We start from the raw sequence: 12,119 nt of genomic DNA on the forward strand, positions 1-12,119 counted from the left end.
TTAGAAGGTAAGCTCTTTGGATGGCATGGGCCTTGTATGTCTCCCTAGCTCCCAGGGGTCATACCTGGTACACAACCCTTGTATCTTCTAGAAGGTGTTTTGAATTCACACCTTGCATCATTCCCTGGAGATACTAATGGTGATTTGGGAGGCTGAGATCTCATAGGAAGAGGCTCAGCTGTCCTCACCCTGATGTTTCTAGAGCACTTCTCAAATGTCCACTGTAAAAAGGAGCTTAGGCTTTCACCAAGTATGGTCTCTTGCCATGTCCGATGGCCATTTATTTTAAGGAAAATCAAGTTTTATTTCCTTTGATAACTTCATAGAAGGGCCATTTGTTACTTCCTTCACTTCCAAGGCTCCTGGATCCGTGTGTGGGCCCTGTTCCTTAAAAGCTGGAAGCTGTCTTTGGCCCACCACAGCTGAACACGAAATGGTGAAGAGTTTGGTCCAAACCCCATGGCTCGAGTCGGATTTAAAAGCTTGTCAGGAATAAGTTCTCTGGAGCCTGGCATTCAAGACTGGCATCTGTGGTTACAGATGACACAGCACAGACCGAAAGCCCGGGAAGACGTGTGAATTACAAGCGATTAGCTCACGGGGCAATTGCAACATGACCGATCCTGGAAATCTTTCTGGCCCAGATTTTTTAAAATATCCCCACAATCCAGCCTCTCCCTCCGTAGGACTTCTGCTTTGAAACATTTGTGTTACTTTTAAAGGCATCTGAAGGATGAACAAGAGTAGGGTTCTTGGACTGGGAAGGAGAGCCCGCCTCCTGTGTGTACACACACACACACACACACACACACACACACACCCATCCTCTTCACTTTAGCACTCGAGAGGGAGAGAGAGATAGCGAGAATGACAGAAGAGAGAGAGAGTGATTAAAATGGTTAGGTTAAAGCCTATCAGTCCAACGGGTACGTGAACATCATGGGAAGAGCAGCGGCAGGACCTACTATCACAGCCAGGCGGAAATCCAGTCTGTTCATCAAGCTTGCCCTCGGCCTGTGGTCCTGGGGTGGGTGATCAGCTCTGTCCAGGGCACAGACTTCCTAGGTGCCAGGGCAGGACCGGTTTTTCCGTGAAATATTCCCCGTCTCATTTGGTCCATGAGTTATCCCCTTTGGAGAAGCCGGTAGTAAGAGCCCCCCTCTGCCAGCTCTCTCTGCACGGCACTAGCAAATATTAACCCAGTGGCACTCAAACACCCTGGCAAGAGGTGTTATCTGGAAACAGACCTGGAACCTTCTGAAGTTAAGCAATGTGGCACCTAAGAGACAAGGGGCCAGGCTGCCTGATCTTCTGCCTGTACAAACGTGGATGGGTTTCTTAAGCTCTCTAAAGCTCGGTTTTCTTATCTGCAATATGGTTTGATGCTAATAATAGCATTTATCTCACACCTTTATTGTGGGGATTCAATGAGACCATCTGTGTGAAGCCCCTGCACAGACCCCAGCCCATAGGAGCTGCTAAGGTCGTGTTAATGTGACCTGGGAGGCCAGCCAGAGGCTCAGCAGAAGGATTTGTAGGAACTTGAGTGTCCCAACCACACCCTACAGCGGGCTTGCATTTCAGGCCCCCAGTGTGGCCATCTTAGTGCCCTCAGAGGAGTGAGTCATGTCAGAGACCAGGTGTCATCCCTGGGCTTGACTCCTGCCTCTGCCACTTCCATGGTGGGACGTTGGGTCAGTTGTCGTCTGAATCTCACACATTTCCATCTGCAAAATGGGGATGATAATTGGACCTCTTGAAGGTGCTGTGGGCATCACAAGTGTAAAATCTCTTTTGATTCCCAGACTAATGTCTGGCTCAGACTAGCAGCTCTGTAAACTCCAGAACCTTTCCTTTATCACTTGTGAAGATGCTCAAAGAGGTAGGCCAGAGGAAATCAAATCAAAGTTGGCAAGCACTGGGCTGTGTGGTTAAGGTTGGGTTTCAAGGGACTGGCGGCCATCTTGTTCCCCTCCATCTGGTTGGCTCTATCTTGAAGCACAACAGCTTCACCTTCGTGTCTGACTCTGTAAATCTTGTCAAGCACACTGTTGACCAATCCCATCCCTGTAGAATAGGATTGGAAATTCAGACTGTGCTGTCTCCTCTCTCCAGGGGGGCTGGGGACTTCTTGAGCCTGAGAGGGGAGAAATACAAAAATAATCATACTAAGCCTGTATCACTTGTAAAGCATTTTTACACAATCGCGTTTCACTTGGGCTGCAGCCTTTGAGCTGTGAGCCTGTGCTAATTACCTAACGCTCTGACTCTCGGTTTCCATGGCTATCACGAGGAGTGACTAACCCTCTTAGAGCTCCAAATGCTCTGGCGCCCCTGGCACATTGCAGGCCTTGCTGACTGGTTATCATTGCTACGACTGGCTTGTACTGCCGTGGTTTCCAGAGTGTTCCAGAGCAAGCCCTCTAGAGCATCGTGGAAGGTGTCAGGGCCATTGCTGGGGCTGTGGGGGAAGGGCAAGAATGACCAGCTGGTGAATCGAGGTTCTGGGGTCTGCCCCTCCGCCTTCACTCCCGCTCCCCCTGGAACAGCTCTGCTTTTACCCATCTGAAATATTGTGACCCTGCCTAAGGCATCATGGTAGGGGGCAGTCTGAAAACGATCGCTCCCCTCTGAGCACTCACCTTTCCCCTTTGCTTGTTGAAAATCCAAGATGGAAAGGTCAGCACTGCAGAGAATGGGGGAAACCCGAAGAGCTTGACAATCCGAGTTGAGGTCTGGCTGTTATTGAAGCTCTGTAGGACTTTGAGTCTCTGAATCTCTTGTTCCTTAGTTTCTTCATCTGTAAAATGGGTCCGTGGTATCTACCTCCTGGGCCTCACAGAGCTGCTTTGGGATGTGGAAGTGCTTCATCATTGGAGAAGGAAGCCACCCCGGCGGCAAGATTACTGAGGCTGGCTTACACTTCCATCTGTCTGTTCCCCAGGGCTTGGAGCCCAAATGTGTCTTAAACTATTGGATTTTTGAGAAGCTATCTGAGATTTTAACACTGTCCCCGGTGTGCGTATCACTCCTCCCCCTTTTATCCCACAAGCGCTGAGTGTTCCCTAAGTCCTTATTTCGTCCTGGGAGGTAGGAAGGCGAGGTGTGAACCTGGGAGCTGGCGTGAGTTACTCAAGGTCATGCAGCTTATAATTAACAGGATTTAGGCTAGAACCAGTTTCTCCTCCCGGTGTGTGTGGGGGGGAGGGGACCCTGGCTCAGCAGCGTGTCAGCGGCCCACTAACCCCCTGAAAGGCAGCTCCCACCTGTGCGTGACAACCTCAGTCCGCCTCGGTGTGCATGAAGTGCTTCCCTCGGACTAAATAAAGTCAGCCAGTTCCTCAAAGTACGAACCGAGCAAAGGCTGATCAAGAACGAGGTGATATAGCGGGAGTTGTAACTACACCAGGAAAAGCAAATCTACTTACCAGAGTGGGACCCCTCTTTTTCCCTCCTTGCAACAGGAAAAACCCCGCGTGGGCCCCTGAGATGCTTTCTGATTTCATTTTACCACATCCTGGCTTTGTGTTAGTCAATCTGCTAAAACTGATACGATCAAAAAAAGAAGAAAACAAAGGTTTCAAGGCCAGACCTGAGTGTTTCCTGATCACCATGGCAACACTCAGGTGTACACACTGTGGTTTCTCTCCCTCTCTCTTCCTGGAGACTTGCTCACCAAAGACTGCTTGACCATACAGAGTTTTATACTGAGATGACAGCGCTGGGACATACGCTCTCCTTTGCCGGAAAGATTCTGTTGCATCCAAGATCAGGAGTGAGAAAGTAGACAGGCTTTCTCCACCCTGTCCCCTCCCCTTGTTACCATCACCCTACAATGAGGCAGACGTGGAATCTTTCTTCAGACTGTGAAAATAACCCAAGAGGTCCATTGAGTCAGTCCTGTGGAGGCCTTGACAGAAGGGCCAGGACAGTGACTGAGAAATCCCTTTGGACTCTCCTCTGAGAAAGTGGATGTAATGGGCCCCTGTTGGTTTGATGTTGGCGGCCATGATAGGCTCTATGGTCCACGGACAAGAGGCTGAAAGGTCAGGGGGTACAGCCAGGCGGCAAGAAGTTGGGGTGCATTTCCTTTCTAAGTGCCAAGAGATGAATAGCTCAGTTGAAAGCAACCCAGGACACATTCTGGAGGAAATTCTCTGGGTATGATAGTGTATGACTATTTTCTCTGCTCATTAAACCCTCACCCACCTCCGGGGGCAATTCCGGGAGAGACTGAGTCACCCAAGACTCATGGTCTGCACTGGGCAGCCAAAGGCGATTCGGCCACTGAGTGTGATTTTGGCCTCATTCAGAAGTGGATCTTGAACAATAGATCCTTTCACCAGGCCCCCATCACATGGGCGTCAGGGGATGGGGGCGAGTGACATGGGGGCAGCAGGAAGGCTGCCAGCCTTCTGGCCTGGCAGGCCTGGGTGGCAGCAGGGGCCCTAAGAGCCAGGAAGACTCCTGGATGGAAATTTGGGGGCTTTGAAGACCTCAGACAATCAGAGAAATGAAGAATAGAATGGTTTCTTCATGTCCTGTGAAGACAGTGGATTGTGACTTTATTGGGAACAGCTTGCCCAGGCCTCTTATAAAAGTAGTTCAGGAGAGAGAGCACCAGACAAGGAGTCAGGAATCCATTAGTTATGGACCCCTGAGGCCCTGCTTTTCTCACAACTGGCTGGGGGACCGTGCTCAGTCATTCTGGATTTTTTCTCTTTGTCTCAGGAGAATTTCTTTAGAAACTGTCCATTTCCCCACCTGGTTTTAAACACAGATGATCCAGTTAGCCATCATGCTTGGGGGAAAAAAAATTGGCCGTTTTCTCTTTGCTTCTAATCAGAATCAGTTCAGTTAGTTTTGTGAGTTGTGTAATCTTTTTTTAGACATGAGCTCAGCAAATCAGAAGACAGAAACAGAATCCTGACTACTTTAAGATAAACACTATGGAAATGAAAAATGTGGGGAACCCACCAGGGCTTCCGGCTGCCACTGCGAGAAGCTTGCTTGCTCCCTCCTCCCAGGAGCTCGATGGGGTTGGAAGCAGTTAGCCTGGAGGGCCATGCTCTAGCTTAATTGGCCTGGCATTTAAGCTTGGTCTGTTGAGATTTCCGGGCTGGGCAGAAAACATTTCAGAATGTCACAAGCACAGCCTGCAGTCTGGTGTCCCAGCCCTGGGCCAACCCTGAGTCCCAAGATCCTCTCCTCGTTTGCCCTGCCTAACGGGCCAGAGGTCGTAAAGGGCAAGGGAAGCCTGAGACTGTAGCTCGGGTTGGATTCTCAGCCCCCAAGGGGATCACGAGACCAGCACAGGTAGAATCAGAAAGAGGTAGGCAGCCCACTTTGGGGGCAAGCCAGTGAACTCGGCGACCTCCGAATCTTCTCCCCCGGGGGAAGGTGGACGTTCCGTTGGGGAGGGCCCTCCATTTACCAGGTTCTTGAACAAAGGCCCTGCCCTCTTGAGCTTTATGGCCCAGAATCAAGGGACCTCTGATCTTAAAATTATATTCAGGAAGCTCAAATTCTTCTTTCCAGAGCTCTCTTATAGAGCTCACCTCTCCGCACTTGAGAAACCCCATGGAGGATAAGTGACTTCCTATAGTTCTAGCGTCTTCCCCCCACACAAGGTGCCGTTCACACTTCAGTGTGATCAGATAGACGGCCCAGTCTGAAACCCACTGCTTAAGGGCTCCGGTCCTTCCTGACTTCTTCGTGAACCACTTACCTCCTGCCTAAAAGGGGAATAGTGAAGGTGCCGACCACATGGGATAGTGGCAAGAATGAAATGAATTCTGAGGTGATGTTGAGAAGCTCTCATGGCCCCGCGTTGGCGCTGGGTGAGTCCCGGCAGTTGTCCTCATGGCCGTGGGAACTGTACCAGGCACTGGGTCCCAGGAGCTGGCCCTATTCCCAACTTGAAGAAAAAGCAACTTCCCCCAGACACATAGCCAACTCTGGGACCAAATCAGTAGGAAAAAAAAAATCCTATTCTGCCTTATCCCTCCTGGGGAGATGGCAGATAGGGACCAGGCACATCTGGGTGACTCGTGATGGAGAAGAGACAAATTCATTTAGGACCATCTGGAGAAGTCTGGTTTGGAGAACCGGGAGGCTCTGGCCTTCACCTGGCACGCACCATGGCTCTCATCCTCTCTCGGGAGACCTGACCTTGGAAATGGTCCTATGACAGGATGCCCATTGCGGAGATGGCAGCCAGAATTCAGACAGACAAAGCTGCTTCCAACACCAAAAGTAGCTCTCTGAGACATTTGCTTCCAGGGAAAACAGCAAAGGTTCTCAAAAGCAGATGCTTCCAGTGAAATTTTAAGCATCCAACAGGGAATTCTCAACAAGGCCCAGCTGGTGATTCTTTAGATGTCATGTGGGGAACGGACCTGAGAGCTGTTACACCTCACAAGTCTGCTTGTCCTGAGTTTTGGGGGGTGGGCTAGAGTATCCACTCATTCATTCATTCATTTAGTCATTCATTTGTTCAAGCTGGGCCTACTCTGGGCAGTACTGTGCTGAGGACTGGGGACACGGTGGGGAGGGAGACATACAGTCTCTGCTGTCACAAGGCCACAGGGAAGTTCCAAACTTCCAGAATCCTGGAATCTCTCATTACTGAAGAGACCCTGGAGATAATAATTCCTTGTAAGTCTTTACCTGTTCGTGTCACAGACTTCTTTGAGAAACCAATGAAACCTAGGGATGCTGTCCCACCCACACCTCTCCACACGCACGCATGTGCACACGTGCATATACACACGCACATAGGCTTACACACAACGTCACAGGTTTATGGACCTTTCCTGAAGACCAGCTGGTGGATTCGGGGTGGAAAACCTCTTGGCACTCAGCTCCATCGCTAGCCAGCTGTGGGACCACCCCCACCCCCACTGACCTCTCCGGAAGGTTTGCAGACAACGTGGATAATGGCGAGTTAGGGAAAAATTACACAGTGCTCTATTCTCAGCAGCTGGTGTGATTTTCTACCACTTGGGGGGAGTGACTGGGCCAAACTATTTGTCTCTGGCCTCTCAATCTCTCTTGGCAAGGTTTTGAAATTTTCTGGGCCGATTTTACTAGAGAGACCTATTTTCCTTGATCTGTGGCTTAGTGGAAAATATAGGTAAGATTAATGGCGTTATATGGGTCAGCTAGGATTTATCCAAGTAAGAATGAATTTACCCCAGAATCCTGCAGAGTTAATTGGCAGCCCAGCACAGAGGTTAGAACCCTGCCTCTCCTACCTAGATGACTGGGGCCAAGTTATTGAACCCATTCGTGCCTCTGTTCCCTTGTCTCTAAAATGGGTTTGGCAATAGTGCCTCCTTCGTAGTATTTTTTTGCGGAAATTAAATTAGCTGAAGTATAAGCCGCCTCATAGGTATGCAACACCATTGACTCTAATTAAGGGCCAAACACCTATCAAACCCCGATCGGTTGGTATCGTCATCCCATCCAGATGACTGAGTGTCAGAGAGGGGAAGGTACGAACTAGATGTGTAACCTAGAGCGAGGGGCCGTCTCAGGATTCGAACCCAGCTGTGGGAGGGTCCTCAGTATGCTGAGTTACCAACCTGCATGTCAGTCTGCTGCCTGGGAGTATGGTGAGACAAGAAGGGCTCTCTCGGAGAGCACCTTTTTCTAGCCTCCCTGACAGGTCACAGACCTCTTCCCCTGTGGGTGACGAGACCCCTGGGTGCTGGATCCCGGGATCCTGCTGTCCCTCCTGTAGTCATGAGCATGCCCATGGCTTGGGTGGCATTTCTCCCCCCAAAGAGAATCAGTCCTTCCCGAATCTGAAAGTGGCCTTGAACAGTTAATGTTGCCTGTTGGAGCTCTCAGAGGGAGGGACTTGGGACAGTTCCCTTGTTACATGATGCAGGAGATTTATTGGAGACCAGAGGGCTCAACGGAAAACAGTCTTGATTTACTTTCAGTTGGAAACGCTTGTTTGAGAGATGCGATTGGCCAATCGGTTTTAGCCTCTTGAGTCACCACAGATCCCGAATCACAGAAGCCTCTGTTTCTCGGGAGAGAGGCACACACATGTGGGGAGTCCTGCTTCTCTGGAAGGGGTTCATGGTGTGGCAAATGCCACAGCCAGCCATGCTGGTGCCCTGTGCAGTCATCTGTGGTCCGCGGCTACTCACGCCTCGACCTCGCTGTAACTTTCCCTAAACCTTGGGAGTATTCTCAGCTATGCACTGGGGAGGTTGGGAGGTCATAAAAAGTTACTTCAGTCAGGCTTGGCCATAGTAGCCCAGTGGGTAAGTCTGTTGGATGCATGACGTCAGACTGGCTGGATTTGAAGCCCAGGTTCATCATTGGGCATGTTTCTTCCCTTCTCTGTACCTCAGTTTCTGTATCTGGAAAGTGGGGATAATAATATCACCTACCTCACAGGGTTGTTCTAAGGATAAAATGAGTGAGTACTTGTGAAGTGTTTAGAGGGGTGTCTGGCATATTCTGTATTTGTTGCTATTATTGCTGTTGGTATTATCCGTATCCTTTGGAGTCATAACTGGGGTTTGCATCAGTGCGAAGGAAGCCTGTTGGAAAGTCTTCATAGATTATTAAAAGCTACACAGCCCTGAAGGCTTGGTCCCTTTTAAGGCAAGAGAGAGCCAGAGGGGAGGCACTAAGAAGGCACATGGGGACAGCTGACCCGAAACGAAGTTTCGGGCACCATCTTTGCAGTGCCCAGGTGGCTGAGTTCCATCCGGGTTAGGAATTGGACCTTGTTTGCTGGATGAAGAGAAGTGTAAGCCATGGAGCTTCCCCTCTGCGTGGAGCTGCTCATTCCCGCGGCAGCCCCTGGCCGCTCCCTGCTATGTGGCAGGCCCTGTGAAAGCCTCCCCGCGGGGGCAGGCCGAAGCTCGAGTTTACCTGGTTCCTGCTGTCCTGGCACCCACGGACACACACACAGCCACACGCTCCCGCGCTCCCACAGGCCGGCACCCTCGCCTGCGCCTTTGGTCTCTGAAGTCACGCGGGCTGCTGCCTGTGGAACTCAAGGCGTTTTATTCAAAAGTCTTGGTTCCTTTTGCATTTGCATGTTCTGGGTGCCAGGTGGTAAATGAAAATTAATTTTAATATGACAGAAACTGCCGTTCAGCTCCAACCACCATCTAGGCCTCAGACTTTATTTTTAACCCGGGAGTGACAGCGGCCACCTGGCCACGCAGTGGCAGGCCGTTCGCCTCTCTCCCGGCATCTGCAGCGGCCTCCCCCGAGCAGCCTCCCCTCCAAGAAGCTGACTGCGAGGCTGTGTTTTCCTTTTGTGTGCTGGACGGGGGAAGCCTCCGGAAGGGCTGTCACCCAGCCTGACAGTTTTCCCCGTGTGAAGTCTGGCTGACAAAGGCCGGAGCTGAAAATGTCAGTGAGAACAAACAATATTTCAAAAGGGCCTTGTGCTTGTCCCTGCTCGCTGTCCTCCTACCTCATCAGCCGAGCGTTGCCGAGCGGCCGAAGGAGGACACCTGTAGGCCCCAAAAGGAATGAATCACACAAAAACACATGCTGTCCGTGCCACTCCATCCTGACGCTTTTAAAAAGCACCTATGTGCTACTGATACAAAAAAAGAGAAGCAACTGATGGCGGCTCTGTCTTCTCGAAGCTCCGTTTCTTGCTTCTTCTTTGAGTATTTTCAGAGTCAAGGAAGATCGTGCAGAAGTTTCACAGTCCTCTCATCTTATTTTGCAAACCATCAGACACCGTTTCCTGGCGGTTAGAACCTACTTCCTGCTCGGAGAGGAGAAAGCGGCCGCTGTCGGTCCCGCTCGGCACCACCGACCTGTGTTTGTGCTCGTGTGTGTGGCCCTTGCTTAGCCACCTCTCGCCCTCAGAGCCGACGCTCGCTCTCGTGGTACGGAAGGATCCAGGGAACTCAGCAAAGGGGTCGGGTGGGTTTCGGTGCTACGCGGACCCGAGATGGGATTCCAGCTCTGCCACTGGCTGACTGGGGGGAGTTGTTTCATTTTTCTGAGCTTCGGTTTCTTTACCTGTAAATAACATGTAGACACCTGCGTACAGCTCACCTGTCAGCATCCGTGGAAGATGACGTAACACAGAACCCCAGAGGTGCTGGGGACCCAGGGACACTGCGGTAACAGGCCTCCCCTCCCCTGGCTATCGGCTCAGAACCGAAGAACAAAGCTACTGAGATTCAGGAAGCCAGCTACAGGCTCTGGGCAGAAGCACTCTCTTCTTGGGGCAACTCACTTCCCTGCGCCTCAGTTTTCTCACTGATACTGAAGCAGGGTCTTTGGACTCCGTCTGGACCTGCCCGAGTCAGAACTGGAGTCTGGATTCTGTCCGAATCCAGAGCTGGCTTCTCACTAACAGCATGATGCCTGGCCTGGCACGTGGGCCACCATGCGGTAGGCCCAGAGGAAATGCTGGTGAGCTTCTTCCTTGGCCAAGGACTGCGCTCGAGGCTCGAGGACATGCTCAGGAGTAATCATTCTCCACCAGGAGGTTTCAATGATGTCCCCTTTCGGTGTTGGCGTTCACAGGAGTGTGAACTGGGGAGGTTAACACAGTCCCAGGAAAAGAAAGGGTTTCTATTAATGGTTTAGAAGACTTGTGAGATGGTTTCACCAAATCAGGTAGAATCAGTTAATTCTTCAGCTCCTTATTGAGATTTTAGATTAATGCCTGCAAAATTCACAGGAGCCCCTGGATTCATTCTTTAAGCAGTTGATAGCCATTAGCTATCATTCTGAATGCCATTAACTCTTGGGAGCCAACAACCGATCTTGGCTCTGTCAGTATGTTGAAGGTGTGTTTTTTTAGGACATTTTAAGGAACCATTTATTCATTCAGTAAATAGTTGTTGAACATCTACTCTCTGTCACACTGTTGTGAGAATTAGAAAAACACAATAAACAGGTAAAAGGTCCTTGCTTTTTTTGGAGCTTCTATGACAGGAAGGGTGGGTGGATAATAATTAAATGCACAAATAAATAAACACGTTGCTGTGAAGACACCAAAGCAGGGTGAGGGGGGGAGACACGTGGGTTGGATAACAGTGTTCAGGAAAAGCCTCTGAGAGGAGGTGACGTGGAGCCAAAGCACAAAATGTGATGATCTGAGGACAGAACATTCCAGAAAGAGGGCATGGCAGATATGCGTTCTAAGGTGGCAAAGAGCTCAGAATGTCCAAAGGAGTTGAAGGCAAGCTTTATGCCTGGATCAGAGTGAGCTGCACAAGGTCGGAGAGGGAGACAGGAGCCATGAAGAGGACGCTTATCCCGGGCGCAACCAGAAGATGTTAGAGGTTATAAGTAATGGAGCAACACCACGTGATTGTGGGAAAATGCTCATAGTATAAGATTAAGTGGGGGAAAAGATGCCCAAATCTAAGACTGTCTATTTAGTACTGTTTTAACATTGTAAGTACATAAGGATACACACACACACATATATTCAGAAAACTGAAAGAAGATAAAACAAAATGTTTAAAGCGTTGGCAGTAGTAGTGACCTTGCTTTTCCTTCATTGTTTCCCTGAATTTGTTTTCTACAAGGTGTGTTACTTTAATAATTAGAAATAAGTCATATACTTTTTAAAAACTTATTTGTAGGGGCGCCTGGGTGGCTCAGTCAGTTAAACATTCTGCCTTCGGCTCAGGCCATGATCCCAGGGTCCTGGGATCGAATCCTGCCTCAGGCTCCCTGCACTGTGGGGAGTCTGCTTCTCCCTCTCCCTCTGCTTGCAGCTCCCCCCGCTTGTGCTCTCTCCCTGTGTCAAATAAGTAAATAAAATCTTTAAAAAAAAAACTTGTTTGTAGAGCAATCGATGGAGACAATGCAGGAGGGCTGCTCCCTTACTGGGTCTTAGCTCTGAGTTGAGGTTAATGCGTGGTGCTTTGGAATGCTGGAGTAAATGTTGAAGGCTCTGGCCAGTGGAGCGGCTCTGTTTTGTTTTGTTTTCTTTTGTTTTGAATGAATCTACTCTCACAGACTTCTTTTTTTTTTTTTTTAAAGATTTTATTTATTTATTAGAGAGAGAGACAGCCAGCGAGAGAGGGAACACAAGTAGGGGGAGTGGGAGAGGAAGAAGCAGGCTCATAGTGGAAGAGCCTGATGTGGGGCTCTATCCCATA

The 12,119-nt window shown here is 49.9% G+C and overlaps 1 protein-coding gene across 12 annotated transcripts in view; it reads left to right on the forward strand.

Annotated features, from left to right (window-relative positions):
- Positions 1-12,119, forward strand: part of CD44 (CD44 molecule (Indian blood group)) — an 85,324-nt gene that overhangs the window by 22,518 nt on the left and 50,687 nt on the right. The window lies entirely within an intron of this gene.

This window comes from Ursus maritimus, unplaced genomic scaffold (genome assembly GCF_017311325.1).
Source record: "Ursus maritimus isolate PB19 unplaced genomic scaffold, ASM1731132v1 scaffold_23, whole genome shotgun sequence".
Classification (NCBI taxonomy): Eukaryota; Metazoa; Chordata; class Mammalia; order Carnivora; family Ursidae; genus Ursus; species Ursus maritimus.